Genomic DNA, 27,622 nt, shown 5'->3' on the forward strand with positions numbered 1-27,622 from the left:
TTATTCTTGGAATGGTTGACTTGGAACAGAACACGAGCACAGTGGGTTCCGTCTTCCTGGGAGTCTAGCTGAATACAAAGGATAAATTTGGGGATTTTTAGAAGGTCTGGGGCAGAAAGGAAACAAAATATAAGATTTCTGTCCGTTGGCTTCCTTTTTCTGCTCCGTCCAAAAACGGTGTCTCTGAGTTGTTCTTTTGTTTTTGTTTTTTTGAGACACCAGCTACTTTGGTAACCTTTAGGTATTTCTCTCCAGCGGGGAAGTGAGAGAACTTCCCCTCACCAGGGACTCGCCAGACCACTCCTGGTTCCGGGCGGTGAACCCGCCCGCACCCCCTCGCCTCTCTGCCTGTGCGCGTCGCCCCCACCAGGGGTGAGAAAGGTCTCCCAGCGCGGAGCCGAACCACATCCTCGCACTCTCGCGGGCCGGGGGCTGGGCTGCTCATGCAGAAACAATCCCAGGCGGCCCCCTATGCAGCGAAGACGAGCACAACATCGCGCGGCAGGCACCCGGCGCGTTCAAAGCGGGGACAAAGCGCCGCGCCCCACTCGGGCTTCAGGGACTAGGGCTCCCAGCCCGCGCGGCGGATCGGGGATTGCGGCGGGGCGGTGGGGCTCGTTCCGTGGAGGGGGGGGTGCACGTGTTCATGCAGCCGGGAGGATGAGCAGATCGAAAGGGGACGCTGGGCCTTGTCTCCGGGAACAACAGCCTGGCTCTCCCCGGGGGAGCGAGCAAAGCGCGGCGGCGGCGCCGAGGCGGGTCGGGAACCGGGCCAGCGGGGTTCGCGCCGGGTTAGATCAACTTTCTGCCGCAGCTCTCCGCCCTGCCGCCGGGGCGCCGGCTGCCGGGGTGAGCGTAGAGGCTGCGCGTCCCGGGGCGCAGGGTGGGCGGTACGGGGTGGGGGGTGGGGGGCGGGGGGGCAGGGCGGGGGTGGACCCGGGTCGCGCAGGCGCCTTCCTCGCCCCCTCGGCTCCCCCGCCCCATCGCTCCAGAGTTCGGGAGGGCGGCTGGGGGAGGGGGATGGCCCGAGCTGGAGCCGAGGGAGGACGCGAGGCAAACACAAAGCCCTTCCCTCGCCTGCCTCCTCTTCCTCCGCCAACAGCGCCTCCCGGGCGGGGCAAGTCAGCCCGGCGCCGGTCCGCGGGGCTCGGGTAGCCCCCCTCTCCGAGACCTGCGGGGAGGGCCTGTGCGAGGTAAGGGGCGGCGGCAGCGGAGACCCCACCCCCTGGGCCTGCACCCCAAGCGCCTGGAGACCCCCCAACGGGCGCACGCGGGCGGGGGCTTTGCAGGGTTCGGGGCGCGGGGTGCTAGTCCTCGCACGCTCCTCCCCTCTGGAGGAGACCTGGGGGGCCTGGCAATCGAGCGGCTCTGGGGTCGTGGGGACGCACGGGGAAGGGGGCACCAGGGAGTAGGGGCGCCGGGACTGGGCCAGGATGGTCTTTCCCAGCGGGAATCCTCCCGGGGCCTCTGCGCGGAGGGTAGTGGGGAGGGGGACACCGCGGCTGCAGGCGCGGGGGCTCGGGGTGCGCGCGCGCACGGCGGACGGCCGCGGGGACTTGAATGGAGTTGGACCTGCGGGGATGCAGACAGTGTGTCTAGTGCGCCCTGAGCCGCGCAACCTGGAGCTGGGGTCGCAAGCCCGGGGCAGACCGGGTCGGTGCGCTCGGCCAGTGTGCGGGGCAGACGCTCGGGCTAGAGATTTCCTCCCCTCACCCACTCCTGCGGGGGAGAGGCCGGCCGGGGAACGAAGGGGCTGTCGCCGTGATTGATGGCGGTGCGGCAGGCGGAGGAGCCCAGGGTTCCTGCGCGGAAGGGAGGGGGTCACTCTCACACTTTGAGGCTTCCACGTCCCCCCATCTCCGGGTTCGGTCTCCACCCTTGGACTCGGGTCCCACCAGCGCAGTGTCTACCCACCCGCGCCCCTCGCCCCCGACGGCCGCGGGACTTCGGAGAGTTTGCAGAATTCAGCTTTAAAGCCTGTGATGTGTTGCCAAGAAATACAGGCGAGAGGCTGACCCCGCCCCCACCTCGGGCCCTCACCGGCGCCTGGCTTCTCTAGTGGAGGGGGGTGCAGGGGGGTTTCCTAACTCAGGACAGAAAGCCACAAAAACCCGAAAGCTGGGGGGCTGTATTTTCTTGCAGCCCTGAGGGTTTCAGGCACAGTAGGGTTTCTTAGGAACGTGCTGTCTTCAGTAAGGAAACCCCAGGGCACTCTTCCGACCAACAGGACTTTGTAAATATTGCAGCAAAAACAAACAGCTGGCGGAACTCGGTCATTAACAAAAATAGTATTTTAATGCACTGTTGAAAACCATCAACTTTCATGTGAAAAATCCCCTGAACAAAATGTCAACGTTTTACATCAAGACCGGTTGTGGTTATGACCTTGCGTCACTGTGCGGTGGAAACAGTGTTTCCAATCGCCCTGTTTGTCTAGACCCCACCTGGGGGTTTCTGAGCCTTGGCAGAGTGGCATGCTGCAGTTTAGGCAGTGCGGCTTTAAACAGAATAAATAGTCATGTTCTTTTGTTTTTACTGTGACTCTAAAAAAAAACATGAAATATAATTGATTTACACTGTTGTGTTAGTTTCAAGTATACAGCACAGTGATTCAGCTGTACACAGAGATACATTCTTTTTCGGATTGTTTTCCCTTGTAAGTTGTTTTTTGACTGTGGAACTGCTACTATTTTACCCAGTTCAAGTATGCGAGAGTATTTTTATGAGTGTACATAGAGGTGGGCATTTCCTTTTTGGCCTCCAGTTCCAATTCTATCTCTAGAACAAACATGCATTGTCCCTGCCTTGGCACCTCTACAGCATCGTGGCCTGGGATTGAGGGGGGCGAGGGGGGCGGTGGGGGGCTCCTATTTGGGACCTCAGAAAGAACACTGGTGGTTGACAGGAGCTTTGGGGTTTGGGGACTCTGCTCTCAGCCTTTGGAGGCTGGGGACAGGAGAACGCCCTGCTACTATGACCTCCTTTGTCTGGAGACCCTCTCCCTGCTGCAAACATGTTCTCTGAGGGAAGAAGGAGATCTAAAATAGCCCTCCCCGCCGCCCCCCCCCCCCCGCCCCCCATGCAGAAATAGATGCAAGCAGCTTGACTCCCTCTAGGGCTGCAGGTATGTGCTTGTTTAGAGAGAACGTCCAAGCAGCCCTCCCCCAAACCCACCCCAGGTCCCCCTCCCGGTTCTCCAAATTCAAGGGCCACCACCATAATTCTTCTCCAGAAATATCTCTTTGGGGAGCTAAATCCTCCCCTTCCTCTTGGAGGAGACAGATAACTCATTTCTCCTCTGTCCGAAGGTATGCAGCCCTGAGAGGTCGGCCACAGTTGGGCCCAATTAGCACAGGCACTGCCCACATTCCACCACGAGGCTCTGTCCTGTTCCTCGTGTCAATCCAGGTCTGATGATACTGCCAGATTCCTAGTGGTTTCAGCTGAATTCCGGCCGCCTTTCCCTGGTCAGGCACCCCAAGTCCTTGGGTGTGTATTGTACATGCATGTTTGCTCAGTCCTGTCTGACTCTGCAACCCCACGGAGTGTAGCTCGCCAGGCTCCTCTGTCCGTGGGATTCTCCAGGCAAGAATACTGGAGTCGGTCGCCATTTCCTACTGCAGGGGCTCTTTCCAACTCAGGGTTCTAACCTTCGTCTTCTGCGCATCCTTTGTCTCCTGCATTGGCAGGCTGATTCTTTACCACTGAGTCACCTGGGAAGCAATTACTTTTGAGCAGTATTCAGTGGCCCCTGCTCAACCTCTGTCTTTGAACTTCCTAAGGGTGAAAGCCAGCTCCAAGTTCTTACTGCCTAACACTTCGTGAATGGGTGTTGAAAGAGTGAACAGAAGTTTCCTTCTGTAAAAAGCATTTGGAGGAGTTGCAGAGCAATAAGTATATCCTTAGCAGATAATCGTATTATTCTAGTGCTTTATAAAATGCGTTTCCAGATAATATCACAGTTGTTTGTCACAACAACACTAATAATTCCGTTTGGTAGGTAGAAAAACAGAGGCCTGGACAGGTTAAAGCACCAAAGTTGGAAGTAGAGCCTCAAGCCCAGTACTCCTTTAGCTGAACCCCTGCTGACTTGCTGGAGGTAGCTGGACTCAGATACACACACACCATGAAGTGTATGTCCAGAACAGAATTTACGCAGTGGTGTGTTCAGAGGCACTTTTCCAGAGACATTACTACAGAGTCACAGGGGTAAAATGTTTTAGAGAAATAAGAAGGTTAAGCAGGTTTTCCACTGCAGGACTTTTCAGTGCCATTATTATTATGTGCATCGGGACTCTTTAGGATGACTCCATAATATGGAATGTTTGCCAACTTCATTTGGCCCCAGAACCAGGAAGCGTCTTCCGGATCCACCATTCTTAAGGGGTCCACTTGGGGAAATTGCTTAGTTCATGCAAAACCTCCTAACGTCTAGGCAATGTTCAAGGAATACTAGTGTGCAGAAGAGTAAAAATATATGTTCTGGACATTTAAAAGGCAGAGTAATCCCCCCTTGTAAATTTAGAGTGAATTGTTGGCTTGCCAGCTTCTATGCATCTGATTAGTCTTCCCAGGCGGTGCTAGGTGGGTAAAGAACCCACCTGCCGATGCAGGAGACATCAGAAACATGGGTTTGATCCCTGTGGGGTCAGAAGGATCCCCTGGAGGAGGGAATGGCAACCCACTCCAGTATTCTTACCTGGAGAATTCCATGGACAGGTGGGCTACAGTCCCTGTATCTCAAAGAATCAGACACGACTGAAGTAACTTAGCATTTGCACACGCATGCATCTGATTAACATGAATCAGTGCTCTCCCCATCCCACCCCCTGGTGTGATCGGGTCTCAGGGACCTGGAGTTCTTTGGTCAGCAGTGCAAACAGGCCCTAGTGAGTGGGCTCCCTGGGCTGCGGTAAGCAGGCAGAGCTCACCCAGCCTCCCTAGACAGCGCCTCAGAAGCCCCCAATTCAGACACACCCATTGTTGGTGGTTGTTTTTGAATCAGAGCTTGCCTGCAATCTATTAGGTACTTTTCACCCATTGGTACCCCTGGCTATTCAGGCTTGATTGCATTTAAGAGAGGAGCTGAACAGAGGATTCCAGTGTGTATTTCAGGGATTCAGAGGAGAGTGGTGGGCTAGGAGGAGCCCTGGAAAAGATGATACTGTGATCAGACAGGCTGGGTGAATTTAACGTCCATCTGCATTTGGATGGAGGCATTTCTAGGTCTCCAGTGCTGAGCAAATGTGTCTGCAGATTTGTTTCATAGGTTATTCCAAAGACTAGAAGATATGTGGGCTCCTTTAGAGATCTGTATTTAATAGGATGGTGTCACAGAGGTCAAGGAAAGGAATGTTTTGAGAAAAATGGACCAATCAGATGGGGTGGGTATTCCTGAGTGAGCATGTGAGTGTCCTTCTGCATGTGTGGCCAAGGGAGAGAGTCGGGAAGAAATACTGAGTGTGACTTCTAATCTGTTGAGTTTAAAAGTCCTGCATGTTACCTCGATAGAAATTGTCAGTGAAGAGCCAGAGTTGGGGTACTGGGATACTGAGGGGACCAGAGTGGGCCAGTGAACTAACCCAGGGACAGGCCACAGGACAAGTAGAATGAGGTCAAGGCAGAACCTAGAGGCCCATGTCCAGGGGCCTGGAAGGGAAGAGAAAATGCCTGCATTGATGGTGAGTCGGACCATTCAGAACTTGTGACTGGCCAGGACCCAGACTACCCCTAGTTTGTGAATTATTTTCTAACAAACAACTTTATATTAGTTTCATGTGTGTAGCTTAATGATTCAGTATTTATATTGTGAAGTGATCACTGTACGTCTAGGTAACATCTGTCACTATACAGTTACAGAATTTTTGTGTATGTGATGAGAACTTTTAAAATCTATTTTAGCAACTTCCTTGATAGCTCAATTGGTAAAGAATCCACCTGCAATGCAGGAGACTCTGGTTTGATTCCTGGGTCGGAAAGATCCGCTGGAGAAGGGAATGGCAACCCACTCCAGTATTCTTGGGCTTCCCTTGTGGCTCAGCTGGTAAAGAATCCACCTGCAATGTGGGAGACCTGGGTTTGATCTCTGGGTTGGGAAGATCCCCTGGAGAAGGGAAAGGCTACCCTCTTCAGTATTCTGGCCTGGAGAATTTCATGGGGTCGCAAAGAGTTGGACACAACTGAGTGACTTTGACTTAGCAACTTTCAAATATGCAATACAGTATTATTAACTGTAGTCAGCATGCTGTTCACTGCATTCTCTGACTTACCTATTTTATACCTGGAGGTTTGCACCTTTTGACCACCCTCACCCACCTTTTGACCACCCTTACCCATTTCATCCCCTGTCCCTACCCCCTGCACCTACAACTCTGGCAACCAGCAATCTGTCTTCTTTTTCTATGAGCTTGGCTGTGTGTGTGTGTTTTAAAAATTCCACATATAAATGAGATTATAAGGTGTTTGTCTTTCTTTATCTGACTTATTTCATTTAGTAGGATGCCTTCAAGGTACATTCATGTTTTTGCAAATGGCAGGATTTCACTCTTTATGATGGCTAGATAATGCTCTATTGTATACATGTACCACACTCTTGAGAGTCCCCTGGACTTCAAGGACATCCAACCAGTCCATCCTAAAGGAGATCAGTCCAGGGTGTTCATTGGTAGGACTGATGTTGAAGCTGAAACTCCAATACTTTGGCCATCTGATGCGACTCATTGACTCAATGGAAAAGACCCTGATGCTGGGAAAGATTGAGGGCAGGAGGAGAAGGAGATGACAGAGGATGAGATGGTTGGATGGCATCACCGACTCAATGGACCTGGGTTTGGGTGAACTCTGGGAATTGGTGATGGACAGGGAGGCCTGGCGTGCTGCGGTTTATGGGGGTTGCAAAGAGTCAGACACGACTGAGTGACTGAACTGAACTGAACCACATCTTTATCCGTTCATCCATCAATGGACAGCTAGGTTTTTTTTCTATATCTTGGCTATTGTAAATAGTGCTGCAGTGAACATGAGGTGCAGATATCTTTTCAAGTTCCTGTTTTCATTTTCTTTGGATAAATATCCAGAATTGGAATTGACCATGTGGCAGTTCTAGTGTAAACTTTTTGAGGTATCTCTATTTTGGTTTCTGTGGTGGTTGCACCAATTTACATTCTCACCAATAGTGCAGAAAGGGTTTTCTTTTCTCCACATCAGCAACATTTGTAACCTCTCTTGTTTTTGATGATGGCCATTCTGACGGGTGTGAGGTGATACCTCACTGTGGTTCTGACTTTGATTTCCCTCATGATTAGTGATGTTGCACATCTTTTCATGTGCCTGTTGATCATCTGTATTTCTTCTTTGGAGAAATGTCTGCTTAAGTCTTCTGCCCATTTTTGGATTGGGTTTGTTTTTTGTTGTTGTTGAGTTGTATGAGCTGTTTGTATATTTTGGAGATTAAGGCCTTGTCAGTCACGTCATTTACAGATATTTCTGAGATGAGAGTTTAAACATTATGACTTAAGATCTCAAGAGATCTATCATCAGATCTAATTTTAACTGTTGACATAAGGTGGAAATCGATCTCTTTCTTATTTTTTCCTATTTTAAAAATTTATTTACTTTTAATTGAAGGATAATTGCTTTACGATATTCACTAATTGTGTTAGTTTCTACCAGACATCCACATGAATCAGCCATAGGTTTACCCATGTCCGCTCTCACTTGGACCTCCCTCCCACGTCCCTCCCCATCACTCCTCTAGGTTGTTACCCAGCTCCGGGTTGAGTTTCCTGAGTCATACAGCAAATTCCCATCTAGTTTTCATATGGTAATGTATGCTTCCATATTACTCTCTGGGTACATCCCACCCTCTCCTTCCTCCTCCCCAAACCGTGTCCGTTAGTCCGTTCTCTATGTCTGTGTCTCCATGACTGCTCTGCAAATAGGTTCATGAGTACCATCCTTCTAGATTCCATATATATGCGTTAATATGCGATATTTGTTTTTCCCTTTCTGACTTACTTTCCTACGGAATTTTTATCATTTAGTGTAAGTACCAAGAAACCATTAAAATAACAATTGCAAGAGAAAAAAATGATCAACATTAAGGGTAAAAGAAAATGAATAGTATGAAAAAGTAGCATTTTTCACCATTGTTTCTCCATAAGTTCATTTAAACATCTGGGCCTTAGTTGGTGTTTACTGTACTGAAGAATTCCCTGTACACACCATGGAAAATGATTGAGGAAAAAAATGGAATGCTTCAGAGGAAGCTGTACTCAGTTCTTCTGGAGAGAGAAAAAGAGCCTCACTTGAAAACCAAGACTGTGTTCTCAGAGGTTCTGATGCTTTTATAAATGAAACATCATTCTAGAAACAGAGACAAAAATCAATAAACGGCAGCGTAGTTGTTGAAGGTTGACTGAACTAAAGGTTCTTATACAGCTGTATACTTGTGTGTTATTCAATTTAACAAAACTACCTTTGAGGAAACTTTTTTTTAGTGAGTGCTGGGAAAATGGACCAAGATACAAAACAATCTAAGCGTATTTATACACCGTATGAAAACCCAGCACAGAAGCAGGGGCAAAATACTGTAACAGGTAAAGCATTTTCAGAAGAATTTAACATTCAACAGACGAGTTTACCAGTGGCCGTTGGTGAGGGGACTCAAACCACCTTGTCCTCTGTCTCGATGATGAGATGTGAAGCCTTGTTTTTCATGTAGAGTTGCTTTGGCTCAGCCCCTGCCCTGCTCTACAATCCACTGGCCCTGCCATCAGGTCCCTGCACCTCGTTCATGTCACATCCTCACCTGCCTCCTTCCCAGCTTGGATTTTGGGGTCTAGGGTAATAGCCCTTCTTTGGCATAAACCTGAATTCTGTTGTCGTCTCTCTCAGGGGACTCCCCTGTGTGAACCCATCCCCTGGTCTATGTCTGCCCCAGGAGGTGGACAGGCTGGAAAACCACAAGCATGTCAAGGGTTCATAGCTGTTGATCTCAAGGGCTCCTGCTCCATTTATCAGTCTCTCTTCTCAGTACCTGTCTGCATCTGAGATGCACTGGGAAAGTTACGGGCTTGTCTGGTTTTTGCCAGAGTAGCACTGGCGTATCTACAGCAGATAATTAAAAAAAAATTATTGGAGTATAGTTGCTTTACAGTGTTGTGTTTCTGCTGTACAGCAAAGTGAATCAACTGTATGTTTATATACGCCCCCTTTTTTGAATTTCCTTCCCATTTAGATCAACACAGAGCACTGAGTAGCATTCCCTGTGCTACTCTGTAGGTTCTCATTCATTATGTGTTTTATACCTAGTAGCGTATCTGCGTCGATCCCAACCTCTCCATTCATCCCACCCACCCCACCCCTTTCCTCCTTGGTGTGTTTTCTATGTCTGTATCTCCATTTCTGTTTCTCAAATAAGATCATCTGTACCATTTTTTGCAAAAGTAGGAAGTCAAGAAACACCTGGAGTAACAGGCAAATTTGGCCTTGGAATACGGGATGAAGCAGGGCAAAGGCTAACAGAGTTTTGCTTAGAGAACGCACTGGTCATAGCAAACACCCTCTTCCAACAACACAAGAGAAGACTCTACACATGGACATCACCAGATGGTCAATACTGAAATCAGATTGATTATATTCTTTGCAGCCAAAGATGGAGAAGCTCTATACAGTCAGCAAAAACAAGACCTGGAGTTGACTGTGGCTCAGATCATGAACTCCTTATTGCCAAATTCAGATTTAATTGAAGAAAGTGGGGAAAACCACTAGACCATTCATATATGACCTAAATCAAATCCCTTATGATTATACACTGGAAGTGAGGGATAGATTTAAGGGACTAGATCTGATAGAGTGCCTGATGAACTATGGACAGAGGTTTGTGACATTGTACAGGAGACAGGGATCAAGACCATCCCCCCCCAAAAAAAAATGCAAAAAAGCAAAGTGGCTGTCTGAGGAGGCCTTGCAAATAGCTGTGAAAAGAAGAGAAGCGAAAAGCAAATGAGAAAAGGAAAGATATTCCCATTTGAATGCAGAGTTCCAAAGAATAGCAAGGAGAGATGAGAAAGCCTTTCTCAGCGATCCTCGCAAAGAAATAAAGGAAAACAATAGAATGGGAAAGACTAGAGATCTCTTCAAGAAAATTAGAGATATCAAGGGACCATTTCATGCAAAGATGGGCTCAATAAAGGACAGAAATGGTATGGACCTAACAGAAGCAGAAGATATTAAGAAGAGGTGGCAAGAATACACAGAAGAACTGTACAAGAAAGATCTTCACCACCCAGATAATCACGATGGTGTGATCACTCACCTAGAGCCAGACATCCTGGAATGTGAAGTCAAGTGGACCTTAGGAAGCATCACTACAAACAAAGCTAGTGGAGGTGATGGAATTCCAGTTGAGCTATTTCAAAGCCTAAAAGATGATGCTGTGAAAGTGATGCACTCAATATGCCAGCAAATTTGGAAAACTTCCACAGGACTGGAAAAGGTCAGTTTTCATTCCAATCCCAAAGAAAGGCAATGCCAAAGAATGCTCAAACTACCACACAATTGCACTCATCTCACACGCTAGTAAAGTGATGCTTAAAATTCACCAAGCCATACTATGAACTATGAACTTGCAGATGTTCAAGCTGATTTTAGAAAAGGCAGAGGAACCAGAGATCTAATTGCCAACATCCTCTGGGTCATCGAAAAAGCGAGAGAGTTCCAGAAAAACATCTATTTCTGCTTTATTGACTATGCCAAAGCCTTTCATTGTGTGGATCACAACAAACTGTGGCAAATTCTGAAAGAGATGGGAATACCAAACCATCTGACCTGCCTCTTGAGAAACCTGTATGCAGGTCAGGAAGCAACAGTTAGAACTGGACATGGAACAACAGACTGGTTCCAAATAGGAAAAGGAGTACATCAAGGCTGTATATTGTCACCCTGTTTATTTAACTTATATGCAGAATACATCATGAGAAATGCTGAACTGGAAGAAGCACAAGCTGGAATCAAGATTTCTGTGAGAAATATCAGTAACTTTAGATATGCAGATGACACAACCCTTATGGCAGAAAGTGAAGAAGAACTAAAGAGCCTCTTGATGAAAGTGAAAGAGGAGAGTGAAAAGGTTGGCTTAAAGCTCAACATTCAGAAAATGAAGATCATGGCATCCGGTCCCATCACTTCATGGCAAATAGATGGGGAAACAGTATAAACAGTGGCTGACTTTATTTTGGGGGGCTCCAAAATCACTGCAAATGGTGATTGTAGCCATGAAATTAGAAGACAGTTACTCCTTGGAAGGAAAGTTATGACCAGCCTAGACAGCTTATTAAAAAGCAGAGGCATTACTTTGTCAACAAAGGTCCATCTAGTCAAGGCTATGGTTTTTCCAGTGGTCATGTATGGATGTGAGAGTTGGACTATAAAGAAAGCTGAGCACAGAAGAATTGATGCTTTTGACCTGTGATGTTGGAGAAGACTCTTGAGAGTCCCTTGGACTGCGAAGAGATCCAACCAGTCCATCCTAAAGGAGATTAGTCCTGGGTGTTAATTAGAAGGACTGATGTTGAAGCTGGAACTCCAGTACTTTGGCCACCTGATGCAAAGAGCTGACTCATTTGAAAAGACCCTGATGCTGGGAAAGATTGAAGACAGGAGGAGAAGGGGATGACAGAGGATGAGATGGTTGGATGTCCACTGACTCAGTGGACATGAGTTTAGATAAACTCTTGGAGTTGGCGATGAACAGGGAGGCCTGGCATGCTGCGGTTCATGGGGTTTCAGAGTCAGACATGACTGAGCAACTGAACTGAACTGTACCATTTTTTCTAGATTCCAGACATATTCACTAATATATGATATTTATTTTTCTCTTTCTGACTTACTTAACTCTGTATGATAGACTCTAGGTCCAACTACATCTCTACAGATGACCCAATTTCATTCCTTTTTATGATTGAGTAATATTCCACTGTGTATATATACCACATCTTTATCCATTCATCTGTTGGTGGACATTTAGATTGCTTCCATGTCCTGGCTATTATAAATATGCTGCAAAGAACTTTGGGGTACATGTGTCTTTTTGAATTACATTTTTTCTCTGAGTATATGTCCAGGAGTGGGACATAATAATAGTTCTTATTTTTAGTTTTTTGAGAAATCTCCATACTGTTCTCCATAGGGCTTGCACCAATTCACGTTCTCACCAGCAGTATAGGAGGGCTCCCTTTTCTCCACATCGTCTCTGCTGCTGCTGTTAAGTCACTTCAGTCGTGTCCGACTCTGTGCGACTCCATAGATGGCAGCCCACCAGGCTTCCCCATCCCTGGGATTCTCCAGGCAAGAACACTGGAGTGGGTTGCCATTTCCTTCTCCAGTGCATGAAAGTGAAAAGTGAAAGTGAAGTCGCTCAGTCGTGTCTGACTCTAGCAACCCCATGGACTGCAGCCTACCAGGCTCCTCCATCCATGGGATTTTCTAGGCAAAAGTACTGGAGTGGGTCGCCATTGCCTTCTCCGACATCGTCTCTAGCAGGTACTTAATACAACTTTGTTGACTTAAACAGTTAAGGCATGAAGATTCTTGAAGGCTTGGGCACAGTGACTAAAGAGGCCAAATATCCCTTTGAGCTAAAAATAAAAGCTTGCCTGTTGTGAGGCAGCCTGCCAGTTTCTGTAGGAGCCACCCCTCTCTCAGCAGCCCCAGCCCAGGGCGCTGGGGCTCAGGCCATGAAGTTAGGAAGAACATGAGCCATGAAAACGCTTTCTCTTCATTCTTTTCCTCAAACCTGGAACAAGTTTCTGCAGGAGAGGTTTTTTTCCTTAAGTGCATATAGTGCTCAGATTTAGAGATTAAAGTCATTGGATCATCAAAAAAGCAAGAGAGTTCCAGAAAACACCTACTTCTGCTTTATTGACTACACCAAAGCCTTTGACTTTGTGAATCACAACAAACTGTGGAAAATTCTTCAAGAGATGGGAATACCAGACCACCTGACCTGCCTCCTGAGAAATCTGTATGCAAATCAAGAAGCAACAGTTAGAACTGGACATGGCACAACAGGCTGGTTCCAAATAGGAAAAGGAGTGCGTCAAGGCTGTATATTATCACCCTGTTTATTTAACTTATATACAGAGTACATCATGCCAGATGCTGGGCTGGATGAAGCACAAGCTGGAATCAAGATTGCCGGGAGAAAGATCAATAACTTTAGATATGCAGATGATACCACCTTTATGGCAGAAAGTGAAGAAGAACTAAAAAGCCTCTTGATGAAAGTGAAAGAGGAGAGTGAAAAAGTTGGCTTAAAACTCAACATTCAGAAAACTAATATCATGACTTCGTGGCAAATAGATGGGGAAACAATAGAAACAGTGAGAGACTTGACTTTCTTGGGCTCCAAAAATCACTGCAGATGGTGACTGCAGCCATGAAATTAAAAGACACTTACTCCTTAGAAGAAAAGCTATGACCAACCTAGACAGCATATTAAAAAGACAGCATATTATAAAACATTACTTTGCCAACAAAGGTCCATCTAGTCAAAGCTATGGTTTTTCCAGTAGTCACGTATGGATCTGAGAGTTGGAATATAAAGAAAGCTGAACACTGAAGCAATTGATGCTTTTGAGCTGTGGTGTTGGAGAAGACTCTTGAGAGTCCCTTGGACTGCAAGGAGGTCCAACCAGGCCACCCTAAAGGAAAGCAACCCTGAATATTCATTGGAAGGATGGATGCTGAAGCTGAAACTCTAATACTTTGGCCACCTGATGTGAAGAGCTGACTCATTTCAAAAGACCCTGATGCTTGGAAAGATTGAAGGCAGGAGAAGGGGATGACAGAGGGTGAGATGGTTGGATGGCATCACCAACTCGATGGACATGAGTTTTAGTAAGATCCAGGAGTTGGTGATGGACAGGGAAGCCTGGCATGCTGCAGTCCATGGGGCTGCAAAGAGTCAGACATGACTGAGTGACTGAACTTAACTGAAAGACATTGGGATATTTGAATGTAGCCTCCAGAAAGACTTGAGCAATGGGCTGAGGGATAAAGATGCTTAAAGCTAATAAAGGCTCCCAACCCTGAAGAGTTGCTTCACTTCTAAAGAAGATGCTCTCCTGCACACACCAGGGACCTTAAGCTTTCAACCCACGTGTGTGACTGGAGGGGCCAGGCAGGACCAGTACATAATTTGCGAGGCTCCAGGCAAAATGAAAATGGCAAAATGAAAAATCCCACGGACAGAGGAGCCTGGTAGGCTACAGTCCATGGGGTTGCAAAGAGTCGGACATGACTGAGTGACTTCACTTAGGCAAAATGAAAATGGGGGCCCCTGGTCGAAAATTATTAATTTCAAGAAGGTGTCAGCAGAGCATTAAACCAAGAGTGAGGCCTTCCTGAATGCAGGGTTGTGTGACCATGGAGCACGCCATGGGCTACAGGAGATATGAGCTTCCACTGACAAGGGCTTCAAGATCCCAACTGACGGTCACACCAGCCAGGGTCACCGAACGCCTTACTTCATCTCAATGCATGAGATGGTTGCTTCATGTATTGTCCCTGTGGGACACAGCAAGTGGTTTTATTTTCCCTCTTTTTTCAGATCATAGACCCAAGGCACAGAAAGGTTCAGTAACGTGTGTGGTCACACAGCACAAAAGTGGGGAAGCCAAAATACAAAGGTCTGTCAAATGCCAGGACCTATGCGCTTAGCAGCATCCTATCACATCTCCAGAGCATCTTTTAGTGAAAATACTGAGATATATTAGATTTCTGGGGGCTGCCGTGACTCCCTCTGAAGGTGCCAAGGACGGTACAGTCTGGATTCCTCTCCTGCCTTCGGGTGGCCTCGGGCAGTTCTCAGCCTGCAGACACAGGGCTCCAGTCTCCGCTCCCACCCTCCCACAGAGTCCTTTCTCCGGGTCTGCACATGGCCCTCTCTTTGCATGTGTGTGTTCACATTTCCCTTTTTTATAAGGACCCCAGTCATATTGGATTAGGGACCATCGGAGAAGGCGATGGCACCCCACTCCAGTACTCTCGCCTGGAAAATCCCATGGGCAGAGGAGCCTGGTAGGCTGCAGTCCATGGGGTCGCTAGGAGTCGGACACGACTGAGCGACTTCACTTTCACTTTTCACTTTCATGCATTGGAGAAGGAAATGGCAACCCACTCCAATGTTCTTGCCTGGAGAATCCCAGGGATGGGGGAGCCTGGTGGGCTGCTGTCTGTGGGGTCGCACAGAGTCGGACACGACTGAAGCGACTTAGCAGCAGCAGCAAAGACCTCATCTTAACCTGATGAAATCTGCATGGACCCTATTTCTAAATAAAGGGCCCGTTCAGTGTGGTGTTGGGGATCAGGTCTCTCACTGATCTTTCTGCGGGGGTATCATTCAACCCATAGCAGGATGTAAAGTTGGAAACTGATCAAATGAGCAGGAAGTGTGACCAGCTCACATGGTCAGAAGTGGAGTCGGGTATTCTCAGTGGTGAGTGGTTACTCTGTGGTCAAAGTGCCCGATAGGAATCGGCTCTCTCCTGCCCTCCTGCCTCATTCTTAGGGTAGGGAGTTCTCAGCACCCTCCCAGCAGTGGATGGAAGCTGAGAATGGGAGGAGAAGTGTTAAAGAAATGACAGGCAGACTGCTGTCTTGACTGCTGGTTTGGAGATGTGCTGGCCATTAAACCACCACCGTGGTTTCAGCGATTGCCATGGTGCTGGGTCCCTGGAGAGGCTGACCCTTAATGAACCACCTGCTTCTCATTCTGCTGACTCAGGATAGGTAGAGACCAAATGACTTGACTGGGGAAATGAGTAGTAAAACTTTCAGATCCCTAAATAGTGCAGTGATGCTGATCACAGCCTATTAAAAATATAAAAATTTAGCTTTGTACAAAACTCATGGACCTGCCCTTGCTTTCCCCCTGATCAACACCATGACCTTGGCAGTTCCTTTGTTGGAACCCTGGGGTTCTGTCCCGTGGAACCACTACTGTCTTGCCGGGGCAGGAGTTGGGGATCTCTGCAGATCTCTACTCTTCTTTTCCCCCAGAAGACTGGTGCAGGCAGAACTCAGGTTTCTGAACTCATCTTGCATCTGAACAGGCTCCAGCATCCCTTGCCCCTCCCTCCCTGCCCCCCTGAGCCAGGCACTGAAGAGAGCACTGAGCTGGGAGAGAGCCTTGGGATTGTTCAAGAAGATGGGTGAGAACACTCGCCGTGAGTGGAATCAACCCTGACTTGTGTTTCCAGAGGAAGTCAGACAGGAATGTGCTCTGGGCACATTGTATTTTTCTTGGAGCAACATGTGATAAAAGCGATATTTTTTCAAGTAGAGGAGTGGGGAAAAGATCAAGAAGCCCAAGATTGCAGAAGATGGAGAGGAATATTTAGACGGAAAAAGCCATTACCCACCTCCCCCTCCGCCCCCCCCCCCCCCCCCCGCCCCGGGTCTGCTGCCACCGTGGCGTGTAAAGGAATTGGAAGTGCCCGGAGAAAAGCATTCCTATCCTAGAAAAGAGGTTAGATGGGAGTGAAACCCTTGCATTCTTTCAAAGTGCTGTTGAGTCCCATGGCTCAGGCCCTGAAATGAACCGGTGTGGTACCCATTTTGTGTTTCTCTGAGTCTTCCTGGCCATCGCCCCAGTCCAGGTCATCTTCATATCTTGTGAGGGGGAGGATGTTATTGTTGCCCTCTATCTGCTGGTTCTGCATTTGTGGATTTAACCAATTGCGGATAGAAAACATTAAAAAAAAAAAATTCCAGAAACTCCCCCCAAACAAAAACTTGAATTTGCTGTACCAGCAACTATTTGGGCTTCCCAGGTGGCGCCTGGGAAGAACCTGCCTGCCAGTGCTTACGCAGAAGACGTGAGAGGTTTGGGTTCAATCTCTGGGTGGGAAAGATCCCCTGGAGAAGGAAATGGCAGCCCACTCTGGTATTCTTGCCTGGAAAGTCCCATGGACAGAGGAGCCTGGCAGGCTACAGTCCATGGGATCGTAAAGAGCTGGACACAACTGAAGCGACTTAGCACACAGCAACTGTTTTGTAGCATTTGCCTTGTATTCACAACTGTTTCCCTTGTATTAGCCATCATAAGTAGCCTGGAGATGACTGAAAGTATATGGGACGGGGGACTTCCTTGGCAGTCCAGTGGTTGGGAATCTGCCTTCCAATGCAGGAGGTACAGGTTTGATGCCTGGTCAGGGAACTAAGATCCCAGAAGCCTCCATGTGCCGCATCAAAGTGCAGTAAAAAATAAAGTATATGAGAGGATGTGCATAGGCTGAAAATGTTTCAGCTCAAGGGATGATGCTGGTTCATTTCTCTTAGCTGCTTGTCTTCCCGGCAGACAGAGCCCCTTGGGCAGTTGGGACTCAGGACTTTCACATGTGGCGCCCTCTAACACAGGGTTCAGGGTTTCCGAGTCTGATGGAGAAAGGCTGGAGACTTCTCCATTGAGACTGAAGAAACCACTTGATTTTGGCAGGAGCCTGTCGATAGAATCCTGAGGGCTGACCATCCTGGGAGTCCTGGTGAGAACTGACCTTTACTGAGTCTGCACAGTCCATGTGATGTCTTATCAGATCTGCTCCTGCCAGTCCTAAAGATGGGTAGTCTTCTTATACCTGTTTGACATGGGGAAGATGGAGGCTTGGACCGCACCAGTGACCTGACCTGCTCAAGGTCAACCTAATCAGGGCTGGACAGCATGGCCCCAGGTGCCATCCATGGACAGAGCCTGATTCTCAAGAGTCAGCAGGCTGAGGAACTTTCTGTCTCATGATGGAGGGTGTGGGTGGGTGTGGGACTCAGTGCCTCCAGGAGCCTGTGACCCCTGACCCACCCCCCCCCCACCACCATTGTCTGATCCTCCCCCTCCCCATGGCTGTAGAAAAATACTCAGGAAATCTGGTTGCACAATTTCCTCTGAAATAGAAATACACAAATATTTTTGTGATGTTTATTGTTCATTAAACAGTTTCCTAGGTATCCTCAAGCCTGCATCCTTTCTGTGCCCTAAAGGCTATCATTAATTTTTTTGCAGCGAGTTGATGAAATAGGAAAGGGAGTGAAGGGAGGCAGTCGTGGGCTGAGGGCCGAGGTGCACTGCTCCAGCCCCGCCCAACCCTGCCTTTACCTGTCTTCTATTTTTATTTGTAAGGCTGGGTTGTTGCTGGACCGCCAAATTCTCATCTTTAATTAACAAAAAGAATTTCAGCTAACAAACTGGTTATAGCTTTTTCCTTCTCTTTTAGTTGTGAAATATAACAGAATTTTGGCTTCCCTTATAGCTCAGTTGGTAAAGAATCCGCCTTCAATTCAGGAGACCCCAGTTCGATTCCTGGGTTAGGAAGATCTGCTGGAGAAAGGATAGGCTACCCAATCCAGTATCCCTGGTGGCTCAGCTGGTAAAGATTCCACCTGCAATGTGGGAAACCTGGGTTTGATCCCTGGGCTGGGAAGATCCCCTGGAGAAGGGAAAGGCTACCCACTCCAGTATATATAACAGAATTTACCATCCTAACCATTTTAAGGGCACGGTTCAGCAGCATTAAGTACATTCAGATTTTTGTACAGCCATCACCACCATCCATCCACAGAACTCTCCACATCTTTCTAAACTGAAAAACCCAATACACCGTAACTCCAGCACCTGGCATTCACCATTCTACTTTCTGTCTCTGATTTTAACAACTCTAGGTACTGCGTATAAGTGGGATACTACAGCATTTGTTTTATCAGCCTACGTCATATTGCATGAATACCACTGTGTACTTACCACGTGAAATACTGGCTTATTTCACTTAGCATGATGTCCTCCAAGTTCAGCCATACTGTAGCATGTGTCAGAATTTCCTACTTTTTAAAGGCTGAATTTAGTCCATTGTATGTAATACCGTATTTTGTTTATCCGTTCATCTGTCAGTGGACACTTGGGTTGCTTCTGCGTCTTGACTGTTGTAAATAATGCATCTATGAAAATGCATGTTCATTTGTCTTCAGGTTTTAGGGGTGTATACCCAGAAGTGGAGTTGCTAGATAATATGGTAATTCTGTTACCATAGATATTCTATTACCATAGATAATATGGTAATTCTATTACCATAGATACTCTATTACCGTAGATAATATGGTAATTCTATGGTAATTCTTTAATTTCTTGAGGAACTGCCATACTGTTTTCCATAGCAGCTGCACCATTTTGCATTCCCACCAAGAGTTCACAAGGGTTCCAGTTTTTCCACATCTTTGCTAACACTTGTTATTTTGTTTTTTTTGTGGGGTTTTTTGGGGCAGGGGAGATAATAGTCATTCTAATAGATGACATAGTGTCTCTTCGTGGTTTTGATTTGCCTTTCTCTAATGGTTAGTTACATGGAGCATCTTTTTATTTGCTTGTTAGCCACTTGTACATCTTCTTTGGAGAAATATTTACTCAAGCCTTTTGCCATTTTTAACCCTAGTTGTTTGTTTTTGTTATTGAGTTGTAGAAGTTCTCTCTGTATTCTGGATATTAATCCTTTATCAGACACATGCTGTGTAAATATTTTCTCCCCTTCTGTGGGTTGCTTTTTCACTTAATTGCGTGTGTCCTTTTGGGCACACATGTTTCTAATTTTGATATAGTCCAATTTATCTCTTTTTTTTCCTGTTGTCTGTGCTTTTGGTGTCATACCAAGAAATCACTGCCAGACTCAATATCTTGAAGTTTTTCTCCTATATTTTCTTCCAAGAGTTTCATAATTTTAGCTTTTACACTTCAGTCTTTGGCCTGTTTTAATTTTTGTATATGGTATCAGTTAAGGGGCCAACTGCATTCTTTGGCGTGTGGATATCCAGTTTTCCTAGCACTGAGTCTTTGTGCTAGGAAAGTCAAAGATCTTTGTTATAAGGCCTCTCCTCATTGAACCATCGTGGCACCCACATTGAAAAGTATTTCACCATATACGCATGGGTTTATTTGGGTGCTTTCCATCCTAATCTGTTGTCCTTCACATCTGTCTTTATGCCAGTACCACATTGTTTTCATTTCTGTAGCTTTATAGTAAGTTTTGGAATCAAGAAGTGTGAGTCTTCCAACTTTGTTCTTCTTTTTCAAGGTTGTTTTGGCTATTCAGGGTTTCTGGAGATTCTATATGAATTCTAGGATGAATTTTTCAATTTTTGCAAAAAATTGGCATTGGTATTTTCTTAGGGATTGCATTTCATCTGGTTAGTATTGCTGTCTTAACAATATGAAGTCTCCTAGTCCATAAACACTGGATGTCTTCCTCTTTATTTGCGTCTTAATTTCTTTCAGCAACATTTTCTAGTTTTTAGAGTATGTCTTTTGCCCCCTTGGCAACATTTAAATTTTTTCCTACATATTATATTCTTTTTAATGTGATTGTAAGTGGAATTATTTTCTTAATTTACTTTTTGTATTCATTTTAAAGGTATAGAAACACAACTGATTTTTGTGTGTTGACTTTGTACACTGCAACTTTGCTGGATTCTTTCTTTGTTCTAATTGTTTGCAGAATATTCAGGATTATCTAATATACGATTATGTGATCTCTGAACAGAGATTACTCTTTTCTTTCCAGTGGATACCTTTTATTTTTTTCCTTGGCTGGTTGCTTTGATTAGGGCTTCCAATACTGTGTTGAATAGAAGTGATGAAAATGGGCACCTTTAATTCTGATCTTAGAAACAAGAGGAGAGTGCTTTTTAATCCTCATTTCTCCATCATGAATGGCAGAGGGTTTGGGGTTTTTTTGTTTATTCATTCTGTTTGCATGCAGAGCCTATAAAAGGACTGAGGATGCCGGCAGAGGCTGTGGAAATCCTGTTGAAGCTGGTCAGGGAAGGACACTGATGACAAAGGGAGCTCTAACTGAGCTCTAACTGAGCTATACCTGCAGAAGTGGGGCTGACCCCCACACTGGTGGCCAGGTTCACACACCTGCTTCCCTTCGAAGCCCAGGGAACTCCTCCCCATTCCCACCTCGCCTGGCGCCTGCTGCCTTGGCTTGCTGCTCGCCTGTCTGCTGGGTCTCTGCCCCAGTGCAGAGCCAGGGTGCGGTAGCCCAGTGTCACCAAGGAAAAGGTGGTTTGAAACCTGAGCTCTGCTGTCTTCACACGTTTTTTTCTTCTGCACATGAAATTTTAAATCTTGCATTCCAGTTACCTTAAAATGACACTATAGGGATTAAAGAGGCTTTTATAAATTGTCGGCTAGATGGCACCCCACTCCAGTCCTCTTGCCTGGAAAAATCCCATGGACGGAGGAGCCTGGTAGGCTGCAGTCCATGGGGTCGAGAAGAGTTGAACACGACTGAGCGACTTCACTTTCACTTTTCACTTTCATGCATTGGAGAAGGAAATGGCAACCCACTCCAGTGTTCTTGTCTGGAGAATCCCAGGGATGGGGGAGACTAGTGGGCTGCTGTCTATGGGGTTGCACAGAGTCGGACACGACTGAAATGACTTAGCAGCAGCAGCAGCAGATATGAAACTGCAGCATCTTGACTTAAGCAGGAACATTTGCCAATATTTTTCTCTAACTTTGCATTTGTGTCCAGCTGAAAATCAACCTTCTTTGTGATGGGGGATTTCCTATTCACATGAAATCTTTCATGGCTCTGGTGCAGTTGTCATTCCACATGGACTTAAGACTTCTGTGAATAAACAAAGAAAATGCTCAGGAAGAGCAAAGCCTTGCTTTGTGACATCCCTAGGCTTTTACTTTTTTTTTAAAGTCAGATTTCACCCTTAAAAACAGACAAAAACATAATTGAATATTGGGAGGCTTGGAATCTCTGATTACAAGTGACATGTGCTACAATCCAGTCTTATGGGGTATTATTTTCCTCCAAATCGAATGAAATTCCCAGAAAGGCAAATAATACTATAGAAGCTATATTTTCAATGAAAAGAAAAAAATCATGTCTCTGAGATGTTGCTGAGTAGATTTTTATTTTGGGGGGAGGAAAAATGAAGTCTCCTTTGAGACTTTATTTCCTAAAGAGACAACTTTAGAAATGCAAGGGGTATTACTGCCCCGGGCATTTACAAATTTGTGGCTTATCTACATGAACGTGCTTCCCCGAGAGGTGTTGTAAAACAGGTGCAGTATTGGTATTCAGACAAGATGGTGAATTAAATTTTGTGAGCATTTATATAGACAAAGAACTTCAGATAACAAAAGACCCCCAAATTGTTGACTCATAGCACCTAACTTTCAGAAGGGGAAACTGAGTCCTAGAGAAGTTAACTTATGTGCCCAAGTTTTTACAACTCACACACTCCACATTTGATGCCCTGTGGGCCATTTCTTTAGATGTTTCTGGTGTGTGTGTGTGTGCGCGCACTCAGTTGCTCAATCATGTCTGATTCCTTGTGACTCCGTGGACTATAGCCCACCAGGCTCCTCTGTCTACAGAATTTCTCAGGTGAGAATACTGGAGTGGGTTGCCATTTCCTCCTCCCCAGGATCTTCTGGATCCAGGGTTTGAACTTGAGGCTCCTGCATTGGCAGGCAGATTCTTTACCACTGAGCCACCTGGGAAGCCCGTTGCTGGATGGATAACACTTATGTTTTATTTTAATCTCACATCATTGGTTGCTTTTTTCCTCCTCTTTCTGGAGAGAAAACAGTCTAATCTAGAAGGAAAGGCATTTCATGTTTTTGTTTTTATGAGATATGCAATTTTGTAAATTGTACTTTTAAGACTGACTTTTTTTTGGCCATTTGGTATTTTGTTTTGAAAGTTTGTTGCTTCTGGTCTGTTGGCTACTTTAATTTCAAACTGATCTTTTTCTAGTTTTTTCAAAAATGCAGAAAACCAAACAGCATCATCTTGCTCCTTTTGCTCTTGAAATCACAGAGGACAATGTTACATTTAAAAAGTCTGAGAATAACAGTGATCCCAGAGGAGCTGGATTCAGGGAATGAAAAGAAATAGTTTTGCTCCTAGATGTCATTTTTTGTTTTTTCCAAGGGTGGTTATGATTTAAAAAAAAAAAAAAAGTCTGAGTTGAATAGAGTTTTTCTGATGAGAATTTTTGAAAAGGCTGTGATTAAAAGAAAAACAGGTCCCACCGTGCTGGAAACTTTATGGACATCACTCCATTCAGGGACCCTGAACAGTGTTGTGAGAGCAGTGCCTTGATTCCATTTTACAGGCAAGTAAACACAGGCTCTGAGAAGTTAAGAGAGCTTGTCCCAAGTCACAGAGTTAGTAAGTGGGGTTTGAAACTGGGGGAGGACTTCCTGTGAGTAATGAGATAAACACCCAAGTCCAGCCAGGCGTCTCTGAGCCCATCCCTGTCAGGAGCACTGGGCAGAGACAGCAGAGAAAATCTGGAGCAAAGGACAGGACTCTAGGGAGTGTGGGGTGACCCAAACCAGACAACATCACCCCTAGACCTGTCCTGGGTGGAAATACTGGAATGCATGTGGGACCCAAGGCTTCAAAACAGAAGGAAGGGAACCCTGAAAGGTCATTGCCTCTTGTAGATAATATGTAGCAAGTACAACGATGGGGTAAAATTGGAGGAGTCCTGCAGAGATTTAAAAAAAAAGAAGAGTATTGTAATAGCAGAATCCCCCTCGCCCAGAAGCGCTCTCTGCAGTAAAGAAAGTGCACTTCACCAAGTCAACAGCAGAGGGCGCATGGGACTCGAGAAACCTCGTTAGCCACCCGAGGCCCTTGTCTGTATCTGCTCACTGCTGGTCCAGGAAAGAAAATTCATTACAAAAAGAACAGAACGTGGCAGGCAATGCACGCGCAGAGCTGCAATCAGAAGAAAACAGTTTGGGAATCAAAACACTTCAGGGGATAAATGTTCACCCCTCTCTAAACACACCTGGTGGTGGTGGTTTAGTCGCCAAGTTGTGTTCGACTCTTGCGACCCCTTAGACTGTAGCCTGCCAGGCTCCTCTGTCCACGGGCTTCTCCAGGCAAGAATACTGGAGTGGGTTGCCATTTCCTTCTCCATAAACACATCTACAAACCCCAAAACAGAAGATAATAGCAAACAGCCTTCCAACATTATTAAATATCCTGAGATAAGCATTTTCTTTTTATAAATTCTTGACTCAAGGCTGTCATACATATAGATTTGTCACATATATGTTTATATATGTCAACCTTGAATCGAAGATATTTTTAAAAATCAGAGCTAAAATGGACAAAACCCAGGAAGATGTGAAATGAGAGTTGGCTGAACCTAGAAGAAATAAACTTCAGCTTCCATGAATGGACTTGTGTTGGGATGTCCATGGGACCATCCCTTCCAGAGGGAGCAGAGTGACCGGTCACCTGGCTCCTACTTTGCTGTACTTTCTTTCCTAAACCGCAGCCCAAGGCAAATATTCCTTGCCCACAGCTGTACTTACTGCCTCTTCCAAGGAGAAACAGTTTAAAAGGCTAGTCTTGGTGATGGTTTTTACTTTCCAAGTTCTCTATTTAAAAAGGACTCTAAGAATTACCCAAACGCTTTCCTAGGGTGGCTCAAGTGGTATTTGTTAAGTAGATAAAACTTGCCAAAGAGAGTGTCATCTCCATTGATAATATGTCAGAATTTCAGAGATACAGAACTTCAGAGACGTTTCCAAATTGCTTTGAGCGACCACAAGTTCGGCTGTATTTTATAGTTCACAAAGTGCTTTCCAAGTGTTATATTCTTTAAAGTTGCATTTGCTGCTGTTGTTGTTCAGTTGCTCAGTTGTGTCCGACTCTTTGTGACCTCATGGACTGCAGCACGCCAGACTTCCCTGTCCTTCACCATCTCCAGGAGTTTACTAAAACTTATATCCATTGAGTCGGTAATGCCATCCAACCATCTCATCCTCTGTCATCCCCTTCTCTTCCTGCCTTCAATCTTTCCCAGCATAAGGGTCTTTTCTAATGAGTCAGCTCTTCGTATCAGGTGACCACAGTATTGGAGCTTAAATTAAAGTTGCATATGGGCTAAAAAAAAAAACAAACCACAGATTTGATGCTTCCTTCCCCTCCTCTGTGTTACAAACAGCTTAGAAATGCTTTGTCTGATTTACCTAGAAAACAAGACTGTCCGTGGCTTCCTTAAATGAGACATCTGCTGTACAAGCTAACTCTAGGCTGGGGGACACTGTATTTCTCTAAAGACAGACACGCCACCATCACCACTGTGCCTGTTTTCTTTGTCCTCCCACCCCATTCAGGGGTGACCTCTACTCTCTTCCCTTTGCATCTGGCTAGGTTTGAGTCTGGAGAAGGCAATGGCACCCCACTCCAGTACTCTTGCCTGGAAAATCCCATGGATGGAGGAGCCTGGTAGGCTGCAGTCCACGGGGTCGCTGGGAGTCGGACACGACTGAGCGACTTCACTTTCACTTTTCACTTTCATGCATTGGAGAAGGAAATGGCAACCCACTCCAGTGTTCTTGCCTGGGGAATCCCAGGGACAGGGGAGCCTGGTTGGCTGCCGTCTATGGGTTCACACAGAGTTGGACACGACTGAAGCGACTTAGCAGCAGCAGCAGCAGGTTTGAGTCTCACTTGTAACCAGTAGAATGTGGCAGAAATAACACTGTATTACCTTAGGGGATGAGCCCTACCTGAATTCCAGACCCTCGGAAACCAGATAATAAAATGCTGGTTGTTTTCAGCCACCAAGTCTTGTGTGATTTGTTATGCAGTGATGGATATCCAGAATGAGTAGAATGTCAGAAGAAAGGAGAGGAGGAGTAACTAGCCTAATCCCTTGTATATGGGTGGGTGTGTGTCTGTTGCTCTGTCACGTCTGACTCTGCGGTGCTATGGACTACAGCCCACCAGACTCCTCTGTCCATGGAATTTTGCAGGAGAGAATACTGGAGTGGGTTGTCATTCCCTTCTCCAGGGGATCTTCTCAACCCAGGGATCGAGTCCGTATATCTTACATCTCCTGCATTGGCAGGTGGGTTCTTTACTACTAGCGCCTTTTTCAGTAGTTTTGTTTTGGAAGATTTTTAAAGAGGACATTAATAGCCCAGAACATGTCTCTTTTAAGAAGAATTAGGTTGCTTTCTAAATGTACCTTGTAAACTAACCTTTCTACTGGAAACGAACTGAGTTATCCTCAGGTGGTTTTCTTCTTTGTAGTTTTAGATCTTTAATCTACTGCTTTTTGCAAAAGTAAGTAACATGAGAATTCTTGGGAGAATTGTTTACCTTGTCCTTGAATTCAATAACCCTTATAAATGCAGTAACTGAGAACATGGGTACCAGTCTTAAGCTTTCTGATGAAGCCCAAGGTTGGGTGGCTCCTGCATTGGCTGCATGGTGAACAAATTGTCTAATATCCTGGGTTGCAATAGAGAGAAGTGACTTCAAAGAGAGGGTTGGGATGAATTTTATTCCTAATTGTGCAGTCCACCTCTTGCCCTCCAGAACCTCAGACCAAATCATCCAAAAGTGAAATAATCATAGACCCATGGAAACAGCCTAAAGGTCCATCAACAGACGAATGGATAAAGAAGATGTGTTGCATATATATGTGGAATATTCAGTTCAGTTTAGTCACTCAGTCGTGTCCGACTCTTTGCAACCCCATGAATTGCAGCACGCCAGGCCTCCCTGTCCATCACCAACTCCCGGAGTTCACTCAAACTCACGTCCATTGAGTCGGTGATGCCATCCAGCCATCTCATCCTCTGTCGTCCCTTTCTCCTCCTGCCTCCAATCCCTCCCAGCATCAGAATCTTTTCCGATGAGTCAACTCTTCGCATGAGGTGGCCCAAGTATTGGAATTTCAGCTTTAGCATCATTCCTTCCAAAGAACACCCAGGACCGATCTCCTTTAGAATGGACTGGTTGGATCTCCTTGCAGTCCAAAGGCCTCAAGAGTTTTCTCCAACACCACAATTCAAAAGCATCAATTCTTTGGCACTCAGCCTTCTTCACAGTCCAACTCTCACATCCATACATGACCATTGGAAAAACCATAGCCTTGACTAGATGGCAAAAGGAGCAAAATTATTCCATTTGCAGAGACGTGGATGGACCTAGAGACCGTCATATGGAGTGAAAGAGAGAGAAAAGTCAGAAAGAGAAAAGCAAATATATTACTGCATTTATGTAGAATCTGAAAAAATTAAATACAGACAATCTTGTTTACAAAGCAGAAACAGAGACATAGATATAAAGAACAAATATATGATACCAAGGGGTAAATGGGGAGGGGGGTATGGTAGGGTGAATTGGAAGAGCGATATTGATGTATTACATTAATATGTATAAAATAAATAACTAATGATAACTGAATAGCACAGGGAACTCAGTGCTCTGTGGTGACCTAAATGGTAGGGAAATCCCCAAAAGAGGGGATATATGTATACGCAGAAATTATCACTACTTTGTGAACCCACTGTACTGTGTTGGAGAAGACTCTTGAGAGTTCCTTGGACTGCAAGAAGGGCAAACCAGTCAGTCTGAAAGGAAATAAGTCCTGGATATTCATTGGAAGGACTGATGCTGAAGCTGAAACTCCAATACTTTGGCCACCTGGTGCGAAGAACTGACTCATTTGAAAAGACCCTGATGCTGGGGAAGATTGAAGGCAGGAGGAGACGGGGATGACAGAAGATGAGATTGTTGGA

At 46.0% G+C, this 27,622-nt stretch overlaps 1 protein-coding gene across 3 annotated transcripts in view; it reads left to right on the top strand.

Moving 5' to 3' along the window:
- The first annotated feature begins 761 nt into the window (after positions 1-761).
- RIN2 (Ras and Rab interactor 2) overlaps positions 762-27,622 on the top strand; it is a 213,988-nt gene continuing 187,127 nt past the window's right edge. For 2 of the 3 annotated variants that reach the window (XM_061435526.1, XM_061435525.1), the window contains exon 1: positions 959-1,193. The gene's annotated coding sequence lies outside the window, so the exon portion shown is untranslated. Of the gene's footprint in view, positions 850-958; positions 1,194-27,622 lie in introns of those variants that run through there. The other variant, XM_061435527.1, reaches the window with a different exon arrangement.

This window comes from Bos javanicus, chromosome 13 (genome assembly GCF_032452875.1).
Source record: "Bos javanicus breed banteng chromosome 13, ARS-OSU_banteng_1.0, whole genome shotgun sequence".
Classification (NCBI taxonomy): Eukaryota; Metazoa; Chordata; class Mammalia; order Artiodactyla; family Bovidae; genus Bos; species Bos javanicus.